This window comes from Balaenoptera physalus, assembly GCF_965194825.1.
Source record: "Balaenoptera physalus genome assembly, chromosome: 11".
In the NCBI taxonomy this organism is placed as follows: domain Eukaryota; kingdom Metazoa; phylum Chordata; class Mammalia; order Artiodactyla; family Balaenopteridae; genus Balaenoptera; species Balaenoptera physalus.
The window spans coordinates 90243304-90268953 of record NC_138896.1 but is presented as its reverse complement, the minus strand read 5'-3'; the positions used below and the strand labels follow the sequence as shown (position 1 = coordinate 90268953).

Below are 25650 nucleotides of genomic sequence, written 5' to 3'. Positions count from 1 at the left end.
GAAAGAACTGAGTTCAAATCCAAGGTCTTCCCCCCCTCATTAGCTATACAGCCAGGGGAAAATTAAACCCCTCTAAGCCTGTTTCCTTGTCTGTAAAATGGGGACAAGAAGAGCCCCAGCTTCACAGGCTGTTGTAAGACAATCCATGGAATAATGCATGATACCCACTTGACACACTGAATATGTGTGAGCACTGAATACAGTGTAGCCATTATTATTAACAACTTCATCATCACCGCCATCATTTTCACCCTGGCCTGATGCTAAATGGCTTCCCCAAAAGAACTCCTCCAAAACTGCACCAGAAAAGAACTCTCTGATTCATGTTTGGGCCAATCTGCTACATTCTTAGACCCATGAGGCACCGTGGAAGGATCCTTGTCCAAATAGAGCCCCAGTGCAAAAAGTCACCAGTAAAATACTCTCCTTGTAAACTCCCTGTACACTCACACGCAATTACTTATTCTCGTTAATCACGTAAATATGTTAAAAGCACACTCTAGAGTAGGGGTAAACAAATTATGACAATCGTTGGGATATCGGGGGGGGCGGGTATTTTTTAATATCATCAGTGTCTGCTTTTCTCTTATGTGAGAATAGAGATTATCAAGAGCTAGACAGACAGTACATGCTATTGTCAATACTATCATGTCCATAACAAGAGTCTAAAGACATAAATTCTTGCAAAGCCTTTCTGCACCCAGTTCATCTATGTCACCATTCATGGCATTACTACGTAGAAAAGGAAAATGGTACAAAATATTATACCCAATTCTTCTTAATCACTGTGTTTCAGTAATATTTTATTTTAGATTCTTCACGCAGTCTAGGAGCTAACATAAAAGTAATACACTGGAACCCATCCATGAATGCTCGAGGAAATGTGTGCAGAGTATTTTGTTTTGATTCCTCAGCCATGGTAATAGACAGAATATTCATGAAACCCTTGTACTTAAAAATGTTCCATGGCCAGCCAATATTTGCCAGAATGACACTGCCATATAGTCAGCACTGGAAAAATAAAGTCATGAGAAAACACAACCATTGTCATCTTTCCCAGAAAGATGGCCAGGATATCTGCTTCCCTGTGCCACAGAGGCTGACACCAGCTACGAAAATCACAACGTTCCCCTCACTTGAAAGCACATACGCACAGGAAAGGAAAACAAAGGTGTTCCAATGATCTTCCCCGAACCCAACAGACTGTTAGAAATTCACCAGGCTTCCTTTCACCTTTAAATTTGTTCTCCTGCAAAAGCACAGTTAGTAAATGAGTTCATGCCATCGAAAATGCAAAAAAGTAGTAGAAAACCCAACTGTCCTAGAATAATAAAGCAGAAGAATTTGTTCATGAGCTGGGGACAGAAGGGAGGAATCGAGGCTGACAAGAGGATAATGTTGCTAGCGCGTCATTAAACTCGAATGTGAGGGATATGGAATGTAATCGGAGCACTTAGAATTTACCCATGTCTTATCAGAACAAAACAAAGATTTATGTTAGGCAATAGTCCCACATGGCTTTCAGAAAACCTGATCAATTCTCAAGAAACTGAACCAAAGCAGTCTTTGAGGCATACATAAACTAGAGAAGTGTAAGTTACAAATCAGACCTTTCTCTCCATCCGAAACGTGTCATATGCGAAAGAAACTTCAATCAACATTAAGGATCATCAATTACTAATGCCACAGGCACAGTCCCTTTAGTGGAATTTAATTCTTTTCATACCTCTGTTTCTATACCAGCTAGTTATCCTTCTCTACAAGCAACACACTCCAGGAGTTAAGAACACAACCCCTGGACTCAAGCTTCCTGCATCTGCCACTAACTCTAACTTCTCCATCTGTAAATGAGGATAAGGCAAGTAAGACTTTCATGTTCTGCCTGGCCTTGACACCATTTTAATCTTTCTCATCTTATCTAGTCCTAGTGTATCTTTCTTGGGCAGAAAACAGGCAGAATGGATATCTCTGCAGAGTGATTCCAACATTGCTTTATGAAAGAAATGAAAATGTATGCCTGCTTTGATTTTATTCACTCTTTAACAAATATTCATTAAGTTTCTACTTTGAGCCCACTGGTACCCTGCTAGAAGTTGGGACATACCAACGACCAACAACAGATACAGCAACCAAGACACAGTCCAGGCCCCTTTCCTCCATCATATATTCCTCAGTGCTGCTCTGGAGATGCAGCTTGCTGAGCATAAAGAATGTGGAGTCACCATTAAGGAAAAATTCCTAGTACATGGGCTTCAGAGCTGGCCACGTTTATTGTCTTTAATCTGTGAACTAGTGACATACACCTAGCTAAGACCCTGCCTTTGAGATCCTTCATATGCTTCTACAACACCTTATGTGTCCATCTGTTAATTGCATATATATTTATCCAACACTTACCAAGAGCCAAAGGCCAGACTTGACCCTGGGTAGAGACTAGTGAGAAAGGCATGGTCCTTCTCCAATGTAGAATCTTGCATTTTAATGAGATTTTTTTTTTTAATTGAAATGTAGTTGATTTATAATACTGGTGTTAGTTTCAGGTGTACAGCATAGCAATTCATTTTTTTTGAAGATTATATTCCATTATAGGCTATTATAAGATATTGGGTATAATTCCTGTGCTATACAGTAAATCCTCGTTGCTTATCTGTTTTATGTATAGTAGTTTGTGTCTGCGAATCCCATATAGAATCTTACATTTTAGAGATGAGTGCACAGATGTGGTCCAGAGGGCAAACGCAACTGACCCTAATTCATACCATTAGGAAGGGCAGCACTGAATTAAAAACCATGCCTAATGCCAAATGCAAGTATGTCCCCTCCTCAGGGATTTTACTCTTCCTGTTGTCCCCTTGGCCTATAACGCTCATCCCCAGACAGTTGCATGACTTACTCTTCAGTCAGCTAATTCACATCTCCGTTTAAAAGGAACCTCAGAAGCGAGGTCTAACCTCTGAGCCTCAAATGAAATAGGAACTCCTCCTGGCTTTATTCCTCTTCATAGAACTTTCCACTCCTACCAGGACATTAACTCCAATAGGGCACGTATCTTTGCCCATTTTATTCACTGCTCTATCCCCAGCACAGGGACAGCACTTGGCACAGAGTAGGTGCTCAATAAACATGTGTTGGGTGAATAAGCACAGTGTTCTTTTGACCTACCCTTAGGCACACCCATGTCACTCCTGCTGAGGAAGCTTACAACCCCGAGACTGCAGAGAAGAGGGACAATGACAGAAATCCAATTCACGAAACGTGAATGCTATGGAAAGAGCTGAGTGGCTGGGAAGCATGCGGAAGGTGACTGCGGCAGTAGGAAAATATGCCAAAGTGTGGTTTATGCGAAAGAGCAGATGAGTTAGGGTGGTGTACCAGTGTGGCATTAAGTAACAAGAGTCACGTATCGAGAAATGGAGGGACACAGGGCACATGACATTCAGCCTCAATGTCATGCAGACACAGGTGGTGGGAGGGTGTGGTGAACTAGATACAAACCCATCCAAGGGCGCATGTTGGCCCATATTTGTTGAGTCTTCAGATTTTTAAAAAGAATACGTAAATCCTGAAGAGAATATAAAAATTAATGATGCCACATTTTGATCAATTGAGAGTTGTTTTCAACACTACTCAGGCTACAGTAACATCTAACAGCACCATTCAGAATAGAAGGTCCCAGACCAGCAGCAGCTATTGTCTTCTCTGACCCTGTCTCCAGGAGTCACAGCAGTGCCACATGCAGGGCACTGAACGATGTCTTCTTGGGGGTCTTTGCAATTGGCATATAAACTCTAAGAAGGTTCATGGTTTCCTAATCTTCCCTCCTAGAACTGAATGAACAAATATTCTGACTTAACTTTTCAGTTCTTTCTTTTTTTAATTTTATATTGGAGTACAGTTGATTAACAATGCTGTGTTAGTTTCAGGTGTACAGCAAAGTGATTCAGTTGTACATATACCTGCACCTATTCTTTTTCAAATTCTTTTCCCATTTAGGTTATTACAGGATATTGAGCAGAGTTCCCTGTGCTGTACAGTGGGTCCTTGTTGGTTATCTATTTTAAATATAGCAGTGTGTACATGTCAATCCCAGACTCCCAATCTATCCCTCCCCCTGCAACCCTTCTCCCCCAGTACCCATAAGATCGTTCTCTAAGTCTGTGAGTGTGTTTCTGTTTTAGAATCTAAAAAAAATGATACAAATGAACTTATTTACAAAACAGAAACTTTTCAGTTCTTAATGAGAGATCATGGGACGCCAACCAATCTTAGGTACAAGACAATGTTTTCTCAGAGTCTCTATGAAGAATTACCAAAACAAAACAAAACAAAACCCCAGCAAAAAACTGCAGAGCTCTGGATGGTACTAGAATCAAGCAGACTCTAAAATAGGTCAGAGAAAGAGCTGTAATTGTTTTAAATTCTTACCAGGCAAAAAATAAAAATAAAATGATCTGAGGGGGAAAAAAAATCACTCTCCTATTTTTCTTTATGTATACCTTGTTTGTTCCCCCCAAAAAACTTAAAGCAGCTTATGTAAAAGCACACAACACCCCAAGATGAAACAACAACAGAAAACTAACATGCGCAGGTGAAGCAAACAGGATGAAAGACAATTCAAGAAAAAAAAGAATTAAATGACCCTAAGGATAATATTAGTTCACAAAAGGCAAATAAGAGTCTGCCCGTTTTCTAAAGGTGAGTCACAAATTGCTTTCTAAGCCACGGGGCACAGAGTCCAAGGTCTACAAGGGCCAAGCAGTTAAAGTAAGGAGGTAAAACAAAGGGAAGAGTGCATGCTTTGTTTTAAGGAAAACGGCATTACTTTATTGGATCCCATGGTTGTCATGGAGACATGTGATCCCAGCATTGCCAGATCTGATTTTTCAATAGATGCTGGAAATTCAAACACACTTGTGCGAAATCTTCTCATTTTCCAACGTTGGCAAACTAGTTTTCTTTTGGTTTAAAAAAAAAAAAAGTATGGGTTAAAGAAAACATGCCTGTGGCCATAAAGAGGAAGAAGACATGATCAGTTACATGACTAACTATATCCATAAAATAAAAACCCAAAGTTGAGTAGAAGTACAGTCATTTGTGGTATCAAAACCAGAGAGACACTTCTCCCAAGGATCTTCATAAAGGAGACACTGGAATATCCACAAGATAGGCACCCCATACAATCAGGATTCATGGGGCTCTATCTCCTGATGACCTTCCACGGAGACTGAGAGCATAATACTAAGTGTAGTAATAAAACTAACTGCTGGGGTTGGGGGGAAATAGGGTTGGGGGGTAGGGGCAAATTCTCAGGTTTAGAGATTTCTGCTGGTCTGGATTATTTCAGGTATAGATTTTACCGTAGATTTCCCTTAACTATCTTTTAACCAGTGAGCACTTTTGATAAATGTAAAATCCTCACGCCTTTTTTTAATGTTATTTGACAAATCAGAGTAAAAGCTACCTTGGAAAACGGTTTTTCAAATGACGTTGGCTTCTTTCCTCATTGTTTTATTAGAGTATTCGGAATAACAGATGAACCTTTATCCTTCGGACTGTAATCCATAAATATTGGTTTTTCTCAGCAGCATTTGAGAAGTACTGAGTAGAACCAGATGCAAGGTTAGATCCCCTGACGAGGATCTGGAGTGAGGTATTCTAAGGGACCATCAAGTTCAAAGCCATTTGCTTTACTGGACAGTCCATCTAGCAGTAGGATTGAACTTTGTGGATGTCAAAGAACCTGCCAGTCACCAGCCGAGGAAGGATACAAAGGTAGGACCAAATGTCTCCACACACACACACAAAAAAGTTCTGTGTCTGTTCCAGGTCACGAACAAAAGGACAAGCAAGCTCTAGTCTACACGGTGACACACAGTGACGATCCCTGGAATCCCTGGGGTGCTGAAAGGGCGGCTGGGTTCCAAACTGGGCTCTTGACATACCTAGAACTAGTGCAACTTTATTTCATCTGTCTCATGTAGAGTTAGTTCTAACGCTTGTTTTGAGCATGCAAATCTGTTTAAACATGATTGACATATCAGGGGAGAATATGAGCATAACCCACATGAACTTGAGTTTCCTTATGTATGATTTGGTCCACAAGGAACACTAGGTGAACACAGAAAACCACACCCACCTGAGTCAAGCAGTAGAGAAATACACAAAACTTAGACACCGCAAACATCTGCCCGCTACCCTCAGTTTACCATGCGTGCTGCACACCGCAACCACCCACGGCTTTGCTACGACTTTCCACCCAGTTTCAGACCAGCTTCCTTCCACCACCTCACCATAGTTCACAAGCTGCCACCCTCTCCTCAGCCACCTCTACAAGCAAACACTAGGTCTTTTCAAGGCAAAGCGCCAAGTTTATGTGGTACTTGCATACTGCTTAACCATTTAGCAAGTGTAAAACTCTACTGCTTTTCTAAGGTTCCTAGCTTTCCTTTTTTTATGTTCTTGATGAACTTTTTGAGTACTGTGCCTCAGCCCCACTTTTCCTGTGGACTCTGTGCCATCTATTGCATGATTTTCCATCATCTAGTGATTTTTTTAGAAATGTGTATGTTGTGTTAGGGAAGAATGGACAATACTGGGATACTAAGTAAAATGTTATTTGAAAGAAAATTATTTCACTAGAATGTAAGTTCTCCTCGAAGCTACCATGCTGCTCCCCCAACTCCAGGGGACACCATTCATGTCATATAAGATGTGTATCATTTTCATTATAAATTAACTAACTCGGCATCTAACAAATTGTTATGCAAAGCCTAATCTGTGTCATGAAAGGACTACACTTCAAAGGATGCATGTGTTCACTTTGCAAAACGAAAGGAAAACAAGAAAATACATAAAAAAATAAAAATCATTCATCATCTTAATATGCAAGCATTTTGATGTTCTTCCTTTCAGTTTTTTCTCTTTGTACATATAACACCACTATCCCTGCCATGTGCACTATTTTGCCTGGTCTATTTATCTTATCTTGGCTTTAAATTGGCCTGCCACTTCTAAATCAAATATGCTTACATTTCTTTAAAAAAAAAAAAAAAGAAAAAACTGTTGTCAAATTGACCCACTCATTTAACGTTAACTGAGCACGTACTACCTGTTGAGCACTGTGCTCTGTGACGTGCGAATTAGAATATTCAACAGACCGGGCTTAACCACCTAGAGAATTTCTTAAAGTTTCCAAATTTGGCCTAGTTGCAACAGTTCTTGCCCTTAAGATTAATTACTGTTTTCACTCTAGTTCTAAGATTGGTTAAAAATATAAATTACATAAATAGCACATTTGGAAAAGAAAATGGACTTGTATTATCAGCCGCCTGCAAATTACAGCTTCAAGAATTGCATTCTGCCCTTTTATCCGTCACCTTTTCAAATACTGTACAACCAAAATTAACGACACAAAACAAAGCTGTATTTGAATATTTCTAAGCAGTAAATACACATATTAAAGTGTCATGGTGCTCGCTTCGACAGCACATGTACTAAAATTGGAATGATACAGAGAAGATTAGCATGGCCCCTGCGCAAGGATGACACACAAATTCGTGAAGTGTTCCACATTTTGGGGGATATATGTATATGTATAGCTGATTCACTTTGTTATAAAGCAGAAACTAACACACCATTGTAAAGCAATTATACTCCAATAAAGATGTTAAAAAAAAAAAAGTGTCATGAAGTCTGCCTACCAATTTTCCCGCTTTATTTGTTCCAGCAAGGTTATTTTAAGATTTTATTTTGCTTGTGTGTGACTATGGATTTAAGAGTTTAGTAAATTACGTGGAAGATATAGATACACATAAATATATATAGGTGTGTGTTTGTGTGTGTGTGTGTGTCTGTGTGTGTATCAAAGACTGGGCTCATATATATATATATTCTTGAATTTTCTTTTCTACAAAATGCGAAATATATATGTCATTCTATATATTTAAGTTAAATTGGCTAACAAACAACTAGGTGTAGAAAGCTGTTTGGGGTTGTATCTTCTCTTGCCAGTTGATGAGATGCTGAGAAACACTAAGAAATGAGGGCAATAAGGACAAAATCAAAAAAGGTGAGATAATCTAGACACATAATATTGTGCTCTAAAATCACTGATAAATTATTTTACTCTTCTCTTTAAAATTTTTTTCAAATAAGATAAATTTTAAAAAAATTTTAAATAAGCTACTTAGCTAAGTCATTATTCAGGTTCCAGACCAGGGGAGGGAGGGAACACTGGCAAAGGTCACAGGGTTACATCTTCAGATGCCATTCAGGTACCAGCCTCCACCACATTTTATGCTTCTCTCTCTCTCATTGAAAAAGACCACTGTCTTATTATGATAACAATTTCCAGGTGGAAGCTAAGCCTTCAGTCAAGATTCCTGTCCCTTTCAAAGTACCTGTGTGTGTGTGTGACATGGTGGATGAAGTGTTCCAGCTCGTCCTGGGCAATAGCTTTTCTCAAACCTCACAGCAATTCACCTTGGGTACCCATAGAAGCGGTTCTGGAAAGGCTGCGTTTGAGAAGGGGTGAAAGTGAACCCCGTAACTTTTCCGCCAAAGCAAACCTCAGCAGAGGAGCCACATCCTTGCAAGGAGCCCTGGAAGCAAGGCCTAGGAGCGTGGTCTGAATTCACCGTCAGCAAGGCAGAGGTCTCCTGGCAGCCTCACACTTCATCTCACATTCTACTCTCTAATATACCCTTGCTTTTATGGATTTTTTTAAAAATTATTTAATTTATTTATTTATTTATTTTTGGCTGTGTTGGGTCTTCGTTTCTGTGCCAGGGCTTTCTCTAGTTGTGGCAAGCGGGGGCCACTCTTCATTGCGGTGCGCGGACCTCTCACTGTTGCGGCCTCTCTTGTTGCGGAGCACAGGCTCCAGACGCGCAGGCTCAGTAGTTGCGGCTCACGGGCCCAGTTGCTCCGCGGCATGTGGGATCTTCCCAGACCAGGGCTCGAACCCGTGTCCCCTGCACTGGCAGGCAGATTCTCAACCACTGCGCCACCAGGGAAGCCCTACCCTTTTATCAGCAGGAAACAGTTCCTAAATTACCGACCAGTTGAATTATTGAGACTTTCGCACCCCTACCCCAAATAGTCAAGAACTATTGATGCTCTAAAAAACACACGAGCCACATTAACCTCCAGCTTCATGCAGCCTTTGGCACAGGGCTTCAGACTTCCACTAAGAACATAAGTGTTTTGATTTTTCAAAGCCCTGACGTATGTATTTTCTTTTTTAAAAAAATCAACAGCAATTCCCTTACTCCTTTTTATCTATCAGTCTTTCTTGAGGAAGGACTACATTTAGAGCAGATCAATTTTCTCCCTCATGGGTACTGAACATGAATGAACGGAAATCTTGAGGCAAGTTCCCTTCTGAGCCCACAGAGATGTCACTGCCACTCGGAAAAGCTACCGGCCACCGACATGCCCCAGTCCTCACATCACAGTGATCTCCTTCAGCCCGAGAGCTGCAGAGGAAGGGAGAAGGGCAATATATCCACAAGCACGCCTGGCAGAGATGCAATTAGGCTCCTCCTGCCCCTCCAGCCCAGGCCCCTTGGCACCCTCTTCCATTTAGAGAGCTACTCAGACCCCGTCATTCACCACAGTGTCCTAAAAAGATACAAAAAAGATAAAGTCCTCAACTGTGCTAGACACCGGAAGAAAAAAAAGCAGCCACAAAATGAAAACTGCCTTTTAAAAGTAGTTATGGTTAAACATTAAAAAAAAAAAAAAAATCACATGATTTTGCTCCCCATACTGTAGCTAATGAAAAGGGGCATTTAGTATCCAGTGGGAAAAGCAGTGTTTTATAATTTCATCAGCAATTACTACAAAGCTCATCTGTAAGAGCTTGGCGAATCCTCACTTTTTCTGACCTCAAGAACCAACATTCTCTGAAGTCAGAATCCAGGGACTTATTCTAATGTTGAATGTTCTCCTGAGTCCCTTTAAAAGAAAAAAAAGAAAAATGAACTTCACATTGACTGATGCATGACATTGTTTTAATCCAAAAAAAAATGTGCAAGTTGAAACCATGATAACATGTCGTAAAGCATCAGTAATAGCCACTCAGCAAGAACTAAACCATTTTTAAGGTCATAAACAAGCACGTACGGCGTGCTACACTAATTTATTAGAAACATCCTCTTTAAAAGAAAGGGTCACAGAGGGCTCTGGCTCAATCACACTGCTCTCCACACGCCAGCCATAGAACTTACATTTGACCTTTGCAATTCCCCTTGCAAATCCCTTCAGCACTCACACATTTCACTTTAAAAATTAGGGGGAGGTGAGGTAAAGCCATAAAAATCAGTAGCAGGCACACCAGAATATCCTGGAATAAGATAAACGTCTTTCTCATAGAAGAAATGCATGCACTATTAATGAAGAGAATCCAATGCAAAAGGCAACTAGTCACATCTCCTTGACCACTTATATTTTAAACCCAGAAAAGCAAAATCAGACTTACCCTTGGAAGCCATCCTATAAGCTGACTCAGAAACGTAGCCTGTCGACAAGCCAAAAACAGCGACAAACCAGGGCTCCAGAAACTCAGTGGGTTTAATCCTCTCATCCACCTACTAACCCCTGCTAGTACGTATGCATCTGGCTTTTGTTAAAGTACTTCTGCAAACGTACAGAGGATGAGTAATCGTTCAGACTTCGTAAAACATGCCAAACCCATCACTAATAACAGTAGCTTCATTTACTCATCACATTTTTGGGTGCCTTGATTTTATTTTTTTAAGAGAAATGAGTGTTTTTGCTGATGCAAATTCCCTGCCACTAGACCATACACACATTATCCAAAAGGCAATAGGCTGCCTGGTGTGTGTATAACTTTTTCTGGGTCCTTGTCCGCAGTCAGAAATGTTGAACTAATATGTAAAGCCATAGCCTGCTTGATAAACTGTCTTTTAACATTAATAACACCACTATTTTCCGAAATAAACCCTCCAGCCAATTCTACTCTTTCTTTCATTGAAAAAGGCAATCATTTCATTATAATAATTAGAAATACAAAGAATAAGAAAAATAAGAAATACTCAAGCATAAATTCATCTCTCACTGTCTCCCCATCCAATCCCTTCTCTTAGAGGTATTCACTGTTGACAATTTTCAATGTATCATTCCCGAAATTTCTATGTACATAGTATGCATGTATGTATACACACACACACAAACATTCTTCAGAAAAACTCTTGGGGACTGAGGAGTCTCAGACATCAGAATTTTCTAGATTTTGTAACAATAATGAAGTATATACAGAGTGTAATATCCCTAGTGAGATCAGGGCAACAGCTCATAATCAACCATATTAATATTTCTTCCAGAAAACATGAATATTCAATTAAGTGGGATAATAAAGACTATAAATAGCCTCGTGTCATTTCAGGGCAGGTAATTCTGCCAAATGAGATTTTTTTAAAAAAATCATTCAACATTTAGAAACTTTTGAATTTTGGAATTGTGGATAAGGGATTTTAGCCCTATCGTTTTTCTCCCAGTTACTTACCAAGTTTTGAAAACTTTTTTTTATTAAAAAGGTTCATGATAAGAAATTTTTAAAATACATATGAATAAAATTAAAGTCACCTGTAAAATCCCACCACACAGAGAATCGAGCTTTTATTCACTCATGTGTTGAATGCCTCCTGGGAGTACAGACTCAATACTCCGTGGGCACACTAAAAAATTTAAAGCAAACATAAATTCTATTTTATTTCTTTCTTTTTTTATTGGAGTATAGTTGATTTACAATGTTGTGTGAGTTTCAGGTGTAGAGCAAAGTGAATCAGTTATACATATACATATATCCACTCTTTTTTTTTTTTTTTAAGATTCTTTTCCCATATAGGCCATTACAGAGTATTAAGTGGAGTTCCCTGTGCTCTGCAGCAGGTTCTTATTAGTTATCTAGTTTACGTATAGTAGTGTGGATATTTCAGTCCCAATCTCCCAATTTGTCCCTCCCCACATCCCCTGGTAACCATAAGTTTGTTTTCTACATTCGTGCCTCTATTTCTGTTTTGTAAATAAGTTCATTCGTACCCTTTATTTCTTAGACTCCACATATAAGCAATATTATGTGATATTTGTCTTTCTGTGTCTGACTTACTTCATTCAGTATGACAATCTCTAGGTCCATCCACGTTGCTGCAAATGGTATTATTTTGTTCTTTTTTATGGCTGAGTAATATTCCATTGTATATATGTATCACACCTTCTTTATCCATTCCTCTGTTGATGGGCATTTAGGTTGCTTCCATGACCTGGCTATTGTAAATAGTGCTGCAATGAACACTGGGGTGCATGTATCTTTTTGAATTATGGTTTTCTCTGGGCATATGCCTAGGAGTGGGATTGCTGGGTCATATGGTAGTTCCATTTTTAGTTTTTTAAGGAACCTCCATACTGTTCTCCATAGTGGTTGTACCAATTTACATTCCCACCAACAGTGTAGGAGGGTTCCCTTTTCCAAATCCTATTTTCAAACAAGGTAGAAAGTTATACCTGTTTTAAAATAATAATATCCACCTTGCAAAACTGTTCCCGAAAAATATATGAAATCTTTCATTTACTCATTCATTGATTCAAACATTCATTGAGCTTCTATTATATGTCACACAATATGCTAAATACCAGGTATTTGGGTGGCCTGATGTAGCATATAAAACTACCAGACATCAGATTAAATCTGAGTTTCAAATAAATCAGAAATATTTCAGTATAGTATGCCCCACATTTGAGACATACATTTTTACAGATATAGTTTTTAAGTATTTGAGATATGCTTATGCTTTTTAAATGTCCCACATTTGGGACATACATATTAAAATATTACTTGTTTTGATCTGAAATTCAAATTTCACTGGGTGTCCTATATTTTCATTGCACGAAAGAGGCAGAGTCCTTGTTGTCATGAACCCTCAGTCTAGCGCTAGGGAGTGGAGGAAGGTAGGTGGACAGGTAATAAATAGGCAAACAACTACATACACAGTGTAAATAGAAAAAAGAGCTATGAAGGTGATAAACTGAGCAATTAAGATGGAAATAAAGAAGAATATTATTTAAATACAGAGCTCTTAAGGAAAGGCTTGCCTAGGAAGCTAACTCTGAGGGAAAGAGCATGCTGAAGGAAATAAAAACCTCATAATAGTAGAGCAGCTTGCACAAGACCTAGCCCATAGTATATGCTCAATAAATGTTCATTTCATTCCTTGGCAGGGCCGGGACTTCATCTCTTGGCTCACCTTAGTCTGGCCCTGTGCCTTGGGATGCAGAAAGATAATAAGAAGGGGTATAGTATACCTGGACCACCAACGGCTTCCTCCTTCAGAATGCCTGGCAGCCACCATCTGTCTACAACCTCATGAGAGATCCTGAGCGAGAACGTCCCAGCACAGGCCTCTGGAATGCCTGACCCACAGAAACCATGATATCAATAGATAATGAAATGATAGCTATTATTTTCAATCACTATGTTTTAGTATGATTTGTTATGCAAAAATAGTAACCAAGTGTTGGCAAGAATGGGGACCACCCAGAACTCTCAGACACTGATGGTGGAAATGTATATTGAGGCAGTTGCTTTGGGAGACTGTTGGTGGTACCTAGGAAAGCCAGACATACATACATCCCGAGCACCAGCCCAGCTTCCATTCCCATTGGCACTGCTGCACTTCTGGTTCTCACCATTTCCCACAGCACAACCCCTTCCTCCCTTCTCTGCTGGATTTGCAACACCTCCAATACCAATTACACACACAGCCCCAAGACTGATCTTCCTAAAGCTCACCTTTCACCATGCCATTTGGTTGCTCCAAAAGTCTTTCATATATAAACTTAATAAAGATTTGTTGATTGATTACTCGTAAGATTCAAATCTAGAGAGTTTTACTAACTTGGCACTGAGGAGGAAAAGACAGAAAGCAAATAACCCAGGCATTCAGAGATTTACAAGGCAGCTCCTTGAAATGCCCTCCAAAAAAATTAAACCATTGCCAGAAATCCTGATTGTTGTGAAATACATATGTGGAAATACATCTCAAGGACCTACTGCTATCCATTCAAATGGAATGTCACCAAAAAAAACCTGAATACTGTTATGATGGTGACAACCAAGATTAGATTTGCAGAGTGAAGAATAAATTTCAAACCTGAAAGGTCTTCCATTGCATGGAAAGGGAAGAGTAACAGTGTATAGAAAACGAAGAGGAAGAAAAAGAGAAAAAGGAAGGGAAGGGAAGGGAGGACAACGCTTAATCTTCTCTAGAATTTTCTGTTAATGCCCTACTCTCTGATGATTGTCTGGGACCATATCATTAGTGGTGGTAATGGGAGGGAAAACCATAATAATTGTAACTACTGCCATTTACTCTGTGACTGCCACGTGCAGACACTATGCTGAGCCATAAGATGCTTACATTGTCATCAGCATCAATGCAACCAATATTTATGCCAGGCACTGGGCTATCTGCTTTACAAGCATCATCTTATTTCACCCTCACAGCAATCTTGCAAGATTAGATATTATTATTATTTCCATTTTACAGATGAGGAAACTGAGGGATGGAGAGGCCAGCTAACCTGCCTTAGGTTTTATCCACGAACACTTTGAGGGTCTAGGATAAAGTAAGATTCAATAAACGGTGAAAATCAATAAGAAAAAGATTAAAATGCCTCATGGGAATATTTGAAACATGGAAAGAAAAATAAAATAATGAAAATATTGGAAGTCAATTTATGGCAACATAAGAACTGACATTCATGGAAACCACAACCGATGGGATGAAATACACACAGAACAACACGAGGAATCTCAGCTAAACTGGCAGAATTTAAGCTCCATGTTGTACACTCTGAAAGGGAGAATCAGAGCCCATATTCATTCATTTATTCATTTATTTATTCATCAAATACCTATTGAACACCTACTATGTGCCAGACACTGTTTGAAGTGCTGCAGATACAGCAGTGAACAAAGAGACAAAAATCTCTACTTCTATGGAACATTAGGGTGAGAAAGGGAATATGGACAATAAACTTAGTAAATAACTAAGCCATCTAAGGTGTTAAAGGCAGCAAGTGCTAGGGTAAAAATAAAGCACCAAGGACCAAGATAGAGGCAGGAAGGGAATGCTATTTTAAATACGGTAGTCAGGGTAAGCCCAGAGGGCAACAATGGAGCAAACGCTTAAAGGAGGTGAGGAGAGGAGCTCTGTGGATGGTTGGAGGTCGAGCATCCCAGATGGGGCCATGCCTGACATGCCGGAGCAAGAGCGAGGAGGCAGGTCTAGCTGCCACAGGGAAGCCCAAGGGAGAAAACAGGAGATACAACCAGATTAAACAACAGAAGCCAAACTGCAAAAGGCTCTTTGCTCACTGGATACCCATGATTCTTCAGCTTTGAGGGTCATGAATTACTCGTAGAAGCTGATGAAAGCTAGGAGCCTTCACCCCAAAAAGTGCGCACACCCAAAATGCTGTCCTAATTTCAGAGGGTTGACATCTCCCTGCTAGACTCCCAGGATCTCAACAACATCCTAGAGGAGATCATAGTTCCTCCAGCTGAACCAAAGAAACACCCTGGATCTAACTTTGTATTTAATGACATCCCAAAGGGAGACAGCAGTTCAGGACAGTGGACACCAAGATTCCTCCAGTCTCTGAGGCTTTGCTTGTTCCAATGTCCTCACCAACTCAGGGAGGTCATGCTCAAACACCAACAGCCCTGAGGGAAGCCAACTACATGCGTCACCTGGGGACTCTTTGCTCGTCACAGGGTTCAGACACAAAGCTACATCACTAGTGACCTTAACATCCAAAGAGTAGAGGAATGCATGCAGTCATAGCCCAAGGGGAACTGGATGCATGTGGACCCAATCTACCGCCTTGCAGTTCATACGTGTGTGTGTGTGCGTATGTATGTACACATATATTTATATATTTTAATTCTCTTCATACAAGCTAGAAGAGAACAGAGGTTGTTTTTTGTTTTGTTTCATTTTGTTACTGCTGAATTCCCAGTGCTTAGAACAGTATCTGGCCCACAGTTAGATGCTCATTAAATAAATAATGGTTGAATGAATGAATAAATCCAAAGAATTACTTCTTCGCAAATCACTCTAGGAAATCAGTGGATCAAAATGCCACAATTGAATAGACAGAATAGTTACGTTGGAAAGGTTCAAGGATATGGTTAACTAGGGATTAGAAAAGCTCGATGCAACACAAGCACAGTATTCCATGTCATAAAACATGCCTAGGGAAGATCAGAAATTATACTAGCTTTCTGCCTCAGTCATGCAAGTTTCTCACCAATGCTTCTCAAACCATTTGTAATATGTGGTTTGCATCAGTTTGTCTGTTGTTTTTTTTTAATTTCAAATCCAACACAGATCAATACTTTTGTAAACATAATAAAAATGAATTCTAAGACAAATGAAATGAAAAACAAAACAGACACACAAATATGCAAGCCCAAATTTATATTAGATTCAGGAGACCTAAAAATCACTCTGTCCAATTGCTATAAAGGTTTCTGGACACTCAGTATCTGTTCATACCTCACTGCTGACCGACACATAGTTCATGAAACAGTCTAGTCCATGAATCATACTTGGAGTAGCATGACTCAGATCACACGCACACACACATATACACACACACACACACACACACACACATACACACACACATACACACATATACACACCCGTATATTGGAGATTCCAGCATTCACTTCAGGTGCTAATGCTTTGGCTTTCCAGCTCATAATGAGAAAAATAATGTTCTGCTTCTATTACATTTCTGTCAGATACCTATTTCAACTATCTAGGAATAAAATTATCAACTCCATGATGCTCATTAAATCAAACTCCAAGAATATGTTAAGATACTGACTACACCTCATTTCAAATTATCCCAAGATTTAAGCATAGAAATTAGGAACAGATTGTTCATTTTATAACAGATCCTACATTTAGTAGAATAATTATAATGAGATATATTTTAAGTGTCTACTTATGATGGTGATTTTATATTAATCCATTTATAAAATGTAGTCTTTATATATTTACCTCCTATATCTATATATCTGCAGCTTTTCAGAAATATATTTATTGTGCAAACTAGTATAAAGAGGTTTTTAAAATGCTACTAAAATGATATACGCTTGGGCCACAAGTATTTTCCTTTACCTATTCTAAGTTTGTTAACATTACCTACTTGAATATTATCCTATATAATATATAACCTAAATAAAATTGGATTAAATATAATTTGTAAACAAAACCAACATATGACTCTTCTAAGAAGTAAACAGATTGTCCTTTTCTTTTTTCTTTAAATTATCCTTTATCCCAAAATACAACCTCTGAAACTATATAAACATAATCCTGAAATTTCTAGCCATTCACAAAGCTTCCTTAGGTCGGAATGAGTTAATGATTTTCCTCACAGTCCAACTAAACGTGCATTCCACAGGAAAGCCTGCTTGAGGCTGAACACAGAGTCAATACTCACTGATTCACTTCTTAGCTGGCACCCAGGCAAGTAATCCTAGCTTTGGGCCAACTGTAAATAAAGGCAAGGATATTCCTGGTGGTACTTATAACATGAATTTTCTAGAGGTAGAATTCAAGACTGTTGCCTTCAAGCCCCACAGAGCTTCTATCACACCATCTGGCAGAAGGAGTAAATAATTATTGAATTACAGAAGGAAACTGTTGATTCCTCATTTCTTACAGGTCACTGAGGCTCAGATATACAAACCCCTTATTGCAAGGATTTTGCATCTTTGGGCAAAGCAAAGTAAAACACAGTGAGCTGATTAAGGCAAAATAAGAAAAAACAATAAGCAAATGGTATTATAATGGTGCGCCTATACAGCAAAAACTGAGAAGCTAACTCAAGAATGAAGTCCGGTAAAAAAAAAACTCTTCTTCAATACCTGCACCTATACCTGGATTATAATAGGCAGGTAATAAGTGTAGTATTGGAGGAAGGGAGAAGATAAAGAAGATTCAAACAAAGCAAGTGCAAGCTCTGAAAAACATAAAAACACTGTGTACAACAACAGAATGCAGACAGTGAATTATGCTGATGCTTTGTTACAATTTAGAAAAGCTTAACTTGAAAAATAACAGCAACTTCCATTCTTTGAGAACTTACTATGTATCAAGCACTGTACAGAGCATCCATCATTTCATGCAATTTTTTCCAAAACCCTGCAAGACTGGAATTAGTACGCCCACTATAAATAAGGAGACAGGCTCAAGGGTGTAAATAACTTGACTGAGATTAAAGTCAAACACATTAGATTAATCTGTTTGTCTAATTCCAAGCTTGTGCCCTTAACCTCACATCTCACTGTCTTCCAATGTCCAAACATTAAAAAAATAATAATAACGATGACAAATGGTCATAACTGCACTATTTGTAAATGCCCCAAACTAGAAAACTCGCTAAATACCCATCAACAGGAGAATGGACAAATAAATCTCAGAAAACTTATGCAATGAAATACCATATAATCATGAAAGTGAATCAGCTACAACTACCCACAGCAACACAGATGAATTCCTCAAACATAATCGTGATGAATAAATGCCAGGCACAGGTAAGTACCTATGTGTGACTGTATGACTGAATCCACTTCTATAAAGCCCCAAACAGGCAAAATTAATCTATGCTGTTAGGAGTCAGGACGGTGGCTACCGTTCGGAGGGGTGATGACTAAAGGCCACAGGAAGGGAGCATCTGAGGTGCAGATGTCATTTGATTAATTGATCTGAGAGCTGGATGACAGGGGTCCAATTTATAAAAAACTCATCATGCTACACACTTACAATAAGCACACTTTTCTCCACATAGATTACACTTCAATAAAATATTTTTTAATCAAAAGAAGATGCACCTACTTAAGGCATTTTCTACTTTATCCTTTTAATGTATTTAGACTCAAATATTCTTTAATAAAGCACATACTATATCTTCCCAAGCTTTACGAATCTTAAGTACAAATGTAAGAAAATAAATCATTAGAAGAATGGAATAATGCCATTTGTAGCAAAATGGATGAAGCTAGAGATTACCATATTAAGTGAAGTAAGTCAGGCAAAGACAAATATCCCATGATATCACTTATATGTAGAGTCTTAAAAAATGATACAAATGAACTTATTTACAAAAAAGAAATAGACTCACAGACATAGAAAACAAATTTATGGTTACCAAAGGGGATAGCGGGGGGAGAGGGGAGGGTAAGTTAGCAGTTTGGGATTAACATATACACACTACTATATATAAAACAGATAAACAACAAGGACCTACTGTATAGCACAGGGAACTATACTCAATATATTATTAACCTGTAATGGAAAAGAATCTGAAAAAGAATATATATATATGTATACGTATAACTGAATCACTTTGCTGTACACTTGAAACTCACACAACATTGTAAATTAACTATACTTAAATTAAAAAATAATTATAAAAAATAAAACTCATTAGAGATTTTTAAATAGACTGGAGTTGGGGGAAAACAACTGACTAGGAGTCAAAAAAGTCTGTCTGGGTGTCTTCTTCTGTTCTCTAAGTGCATACGCTTGAGAGGAAGGCATTTAACCTCACCTGTGGTCAGTGTCCTCATCCAAAAATCGAAGGAATCAGACCGAATAATCCTCAAGGCACCTCATTCTAGTCTTTTTTTCTGAGCCTTACACTTGCTCGTATCACACTGCTGCAGCATTCACACGGAAAAGGGGAACAGAAGAGCAACTGCTTGCAACTCCATCACATGATACAAGGGTAGAAGGAAACAAACTTGACATGTACATTTAATCAACCTTTGATTATCAATGTAAGATAGTACAGCTCTGCAGACAATCCCCAGAAACTGAATTATATCACTCACCACTGGGTCTCACAGCAGCCTTGTTCACATACCCTGAAGGTCCCACACAAAGCAGAATGGTCAAGTTGTCAGACAAAATCTTTTGTGGATTTTTTTACTCTAGGGTCATCAGCACCACCAACCTCCACCTTTACCACAGATAACTGCATATTTCCAGTTTTCCCTAAGATCTGGTCATTCAATCAGAAAAACGCAGAGAAATATACAATAGCTTATGTTGCAATACATTCTGATTTCATGCTCCTTTGTACAAATCCATTAGACTCTCTTACCTTCTTGCAATGCAAGAACAGAAACCTAATGCTGCTGATGGGACCCTGTATTAGTCAGGGTCCAATCAGGAGAGAGAAACCACAGTAATTTGAATGGAGAAAGTTTAATGTAAGGAATTATTAACTGTAGCAGGGAATTAGCTTATAAGAAGTAAACAAAACTCTAAAGAATATAGGAATGGCAGATATAAGGAGCAGTCACTACCCTTAGGGCTCAGAGTCTTCCTCCCCAGGGCTGAGATCCAGGTCCTTTGAGCTCTCTGCACGGCAGGAAACTCACTGCGGTGCCGCACCTGTGGAACTTACTGGATTCCATCCTCTAGGGTGCCAGGGAAGGCTATTCACAGAGAGGTGGCCCACCAGAGGCACGCTGCTCCAAATGTCCTCAGGTAAGAATGCCAGAGGAAGCTGCTGGCTACTACATGCAGCTCTGGCCACCACGCACTACAGGAACCGGGCACTGCAGAAACACCCACCGCTCAGTGCCACAGGCACTGCGGGAAACACGCACTGACAACACTGACTTAGAGGGAGGAAAATCCACTTTTCAAGAGGCAAACAAGTCTGACAACAGCAGGAATAACAGAACTACTTCCAAGTCAGGGGCAGGGTTCTTGTTTCCTGGGATACATCTAAACTGTCTTCTTTTTACTGTATGCTGAGTTTGTCCCAAATCACTTTTTAGATGGTCCTTAGCCTGGCACGGCTTTGATAATACCAGTCTTCTGACAAATGATGACAGACTTTGAATATAAAATCACTCACTGAGCCATAAATAATGTTGCTCATATTTTGACCTTTGCTTAGCCATTCACACGAATGTGGTAATTGTTCTGTAATAGGATAATTTCAGGCCTGTGTGTGTCACTCATGGTCTTTTGTCCAAGCTCTGGTCATTCTGCTAACCAAAATGCAGGCTGGAGGGCATCTTTGGAACCAGAAAAGAAATTATATTCAACTACTCATTTGCTAGGAGAGCAGGATTAATGATCAGGTAGTGTCATAAAGGATTCCAACAACAGGGAAGATCCAAAATAAACAAGCAAACACTGGTCAATAAGTCACTTTGGTACAGATCACAAAACGCAGGCTTTTTAGAAAGATCAGATCTGGGGAAAGACCTTGATGCTAAAAGAAATAAAATAATCATAATCCATATTTCCAGAAAAGATGAAAAAAAGCATAAAAGACTAAGGTTCGAAACCCAACTATACGGTGCATATAAGCAACTAACCTTAAGTAGAAGGACACAGAAAAACTGACTGAAAAAGTAGAATGAAAATAAACATTCCTTGGGAATTCCCTGGCAGTCAGTGGTTAGGACTCTGCGCTTCCACTGCAGGGGGCACGGGTTTGATCTCTGGTTGGGGAACTAAGATCCCGGAAGCCATGCAGTGTGGTAAAAAATAAATAAATAAAATAAAATACCACTCTCTCACTTCGTCCCAGCAGCATTGACATATATACACTACCAAATGTAAAATAGATAGCTGGTGGGAAGCAGCCGCATAGCACAGGGAGATCAGCTGGGTGCTTTGTGACCACCTAAAGGGGTGGGATAGGGAGGGTGGGAGGGAGGGAGACGCAAGAGGGAGGGGATATGGGGATATATGTGTACATATAGCTGATTCACTTTGTTATACAGCAGAAACTAACACACCATTGTAAAGCAATTATATACCAATAAAGATGTTAAAAAACTAAATAAAATAAAATAAAATAAAATGTTATTGGAAGTAAAGAAATATTCCTTGTGAACACCAACCTAACTTAGGACTCAATAAGCCTGAGTTGAATAATGAATGAATTTCAGTTGGGGCCAAAAGAGACTTTGGAAAAGAAATAAAATAGAAAAATAAGGAAATCACAGGGAAAAGCAAACACTGTTCTGTGTTTGTGTGTGGGCGGGTGAGAGGGTGAATTTGAAATCTGGGAAAAAACTTAGTCACCGTTTCGCAGCACAGTCCAAGGAAGGAAGAATAGAGGGTGAGACGCACAGAACCCCCTCTGTTGCTCTCTATCTCACACTCAGCTGCTTTGTCTTCCTGGGACTTAACCTTCCAGTTTCTTATTTCCATTCGATTTGGTTAGGTTTGGTCTTTTTTTTTCCATAGGAAGCTGAGCTCTTTGAAGGTAGAAATGTCTCTCTTTTTCTTAACTTTATTTCCCCGGTATCTAGGACAGTGCTAGGAACAGAACAAATACTCAAGAAATATTTGTTGGGTGAACTAACAAAATCTAAGAAAGGAACTTTTATTTGATTATATATTGAGTATCAAGTGTTACATAGCAAGCACATTCTAAACCACGGGCCAGTAAAAATTTTAGGCTTGGTGGGCCCCATATGGTCTCTGTTGCATGTTTTTTTGTTTTTATTTTTGTTTTTACCTTAAGTGTTTGAAAACAACTATTAATTGTAAAAACCATTCTTAGTTCTATGGCTAATACATACATACATACATATATACACACACACACACACACACACACACACACAATCAACTTAATCTGGCTTGTACTTCTGCTTTCATGGATAGATTATTTTTTTCTTTCCTATTCTAAACAGAATATTCAGGAGCTAATATTAGCTTTGCTGCTATCTACTTACGTTTTCTTTTAATTTTTTCAGTCTAATTTGATCCTACTGAAGGAAAACAATAAATTCAAGGGCCTGAAACAATGAAACACAAGGTAAGCAAGTTCAGGACTGCAAGAGAGAAGCCACCCTGAATCCAAGCATACAGTTTCTGCCATCTCTCCTTGCTTCCCATACATGCTACTCACTAGATTTTAAGTTTCAGCAACCTCATTAGTTTTTCAGGCTTTATGACTCAAGCTTAGGGGGTGGTGGGGAGAGGGCAGCGACCCACAAAACAAAGACTTCAGTGTCTCCAGAAGTTGAGAAAATTCCAGCATTGTCAGGGCAGATGCTATTTATAGCCCGTTTAATGTGTACGCTCCTGAATGCATTTTCTACGGCGAATATCCGACCTACGCTTCTGAATTCCTGGCTTCTGCAATGGTGAAGAAGGCAAGCAGCTAAAAGTCTGACGACTAAAGGGGGAAAAAAATGAACTCCGTGCTATTACTATTTTATAACATCCGCCATCATGTGACAGAATTAAAAGGTTCCTGTTTTTGACTCACCTTCGACAAGAAAGTACCTCATTGCTATGAGCTTTGAGCTTAAGTTACTGGAAAAATGTAGGGTCGGAAAATATCCTACAACAAACGCTTCAAGAGAAAAAAAAAAGTTATGGAAAACCCCATTTAACTTTTTTCCAGAAAAACCCACACACACAGGAATAGATGCCAAGCACTCATATTGAATGTGTGTATACATGGCCTATAACTACACACATATCCTATGTTTACGCTTTTCTCTATTGCACAAGAGTAGGGCTCTTCGGGAAGGAAGGTATCTTGACCTGCTGCTGTCCAAAGGACAGCGTGCTGGGTAGCCCGGCATCGCCCCAGAACCTCTGCAGTGATGGATGACAATGGACTCTGCAAGCCCTGCACATTACCTCCATTCCATTCATGGATCCCAACCAAATTAATCTCCTGTGCCAATCCTATCACATCCCCTGGGTTTACAAAGAAGTTTTACCAGGCCATCAGAACCCAAAAGGGAATGAACGTTTTCGTCCTGGCAGAAACTTAAAATAGAGCTTAAAAATAAAACAATGGGAATGAATTTTTAGCTCTGCAAAGCTCTTAGTTTCTAGAAATTTCTTGTACAACTGAAAAAAAAAAATCCTACTCTTGCTTTTACTGCTCCATTTAAATGGCAAGTTATGAAGAAACTAATTTAGAAAGTTCAAGCTTTTCATTCCAGATCTGAACTGACATGTATCAAAGTAAACAGTCATGTCGAAGTATAAGTAGGACCAAGTTTCATGTAGATCCCTGGTAAAGATTCTACCCCAAACAGCACTGCCCAACAAAAATATAAAGCGAGCCACATACGTAAATTTAAATTTTCTAGTAACCGTATTAAAAAAAAAAATGAAGCAGGTGAAATCAATTTTATCTTATTTCACCCAGTGTGCCCAAGAGTATTTCAACATTAATCAAAATTAAAAATTATTAATGAGATATTCTACATTATTTTTTTCATACAAAAACTGGTGTGCATTTTATAATTGGAGAACATCTCAACTTGGACTAGTCACACTTCAAGTGTTTAATAGCCACATGTGGCCAGGGCTACCATATTGGACAACACAGCTTAAAGGCTTCTCTTATGCTTCATTAAGTTCACTCTTCCAACCCAGAAAGTTCTAGTTGGAATGACAAAGCTGTCATCGGGAAAAGAAGACATTCTGAGAAGTGTTTCAACTTCTTGGACAACTTCACACTCAGGCCTCACTCTCTGAGACATCCACACTTGGGGCCATCTGTTACAATGGATCAATGCCCACCTGAAAGAAGTCACCAGCTTCTAGAACCAGACATGCAACCGCAGCAAGAAGATTCTCCCAGCTTAAGCAGTTCCAAATCCTGAACTTCTGAACTTCATTTTCCCCAGGTGCTGCATCTGGACATTTAGCAGGGCTTAAATTAGTACCATTTTTGAGATACTGTCTTTGAAAGAGGGAAGAAAACCAAGGCTGAACCTTTTTTTAGGATGGGCCTTTGAGGAAGAAGGTTAAAGGAAACACTGGCTAACACTGGAAGAGACACTGCGCCCTTCATACGCCATTTTTAAAAAAACAAATCGTGACTTTAAAAGTCCCTTCAGTATGAACCTTTTATTCCCATCATAGTCTCAACTGAACAACTGTAGTTGCTTTTCTTAAAACATTACAGTCTTCTGATGTACATATGTATATATCTTTTTCTTCTTGAAGGTGAATCCTACTGAAGTTTTAAGCTATTAATCAAACAGGATTAGAAACAGTGTAGCTGATGAATGGTGATTTTCATTTGAAACACTCTTCTTTGATTTTTTTCCAAACTACGTGCTCCTTGTGAGAAAATTTTAAATCAATTTAAAAGAAAATTAACCTATTTTAATGCCCACAGACTCTAACATTACTTCTGACTTTAAAATATACCTTTGACTCCAAATGCTCTTAATGTTTTATGAAAATAGTCATAAAATTCCCAAATGTTTTATTAAAATCCAGTAGTTTCCATTAAAGAACTTAATATCTAGTGAGAATATGGAAGTCAAAAGCTCAAACTGTACTTCATTCACGTATTCATTCAACAAATATTTATTTAGTGCCTACATTATACCAGACACTACACACATACTACAGAGGTGCTGGGGAAAGGAAAAGAAACATGGTCTCTCCTTAGCGGAGCTTAAAATATAAGCTGGAAGATGGATAAGTAAGTAATAACTGTAAGAATATGAGCATTAATATTGGGGAATTGTAGAAAACAGACAGATAAGGAGAAAGAGAGAGAGGAGGAAAGAGGGAGGGAAGAAATGAG

The 25650-nt window shown here is 39.0% G+C and overlaps 1 protein-coding gene and 1 long non-coding RNA gene across 9 annotated transcripts in view; one reads left to right on the top strand and one right to left on the bottom strand.

The window, feature by feature from the left end:
* The window catches only part of LOC309637585, a 418822-nt gene that overhangs the window by 242474 nt on the left and 150698 nt on the right, over positions 1 to 25650 (top strand). The gene's annotated exons all lie outside the window — the stretch shown is intronic.
* Positions 1 to 25650, bottom strand: part of MITF (melanocyte inducing transcription factor) — a 223566-nt gene that overhangs the window by 119013 nt on the left and 78903 nt on the right. The window contains exon 1 of one of the 8 annotated variants that reach the window (XM_082412303.1): positions 10481 to 10595. The exons of the other annotated variants lie outside the window; for them this stretch is intronic. The gene's annotated coding sequence lies outside the window, so the exon portion shown is untranslated. Of the gene's footprint in view, positions 1 to 10480; positions 10596 to 25650 lie in introns of those variants that run through there. 8 annotated transcript variants of the gene reach the window in all.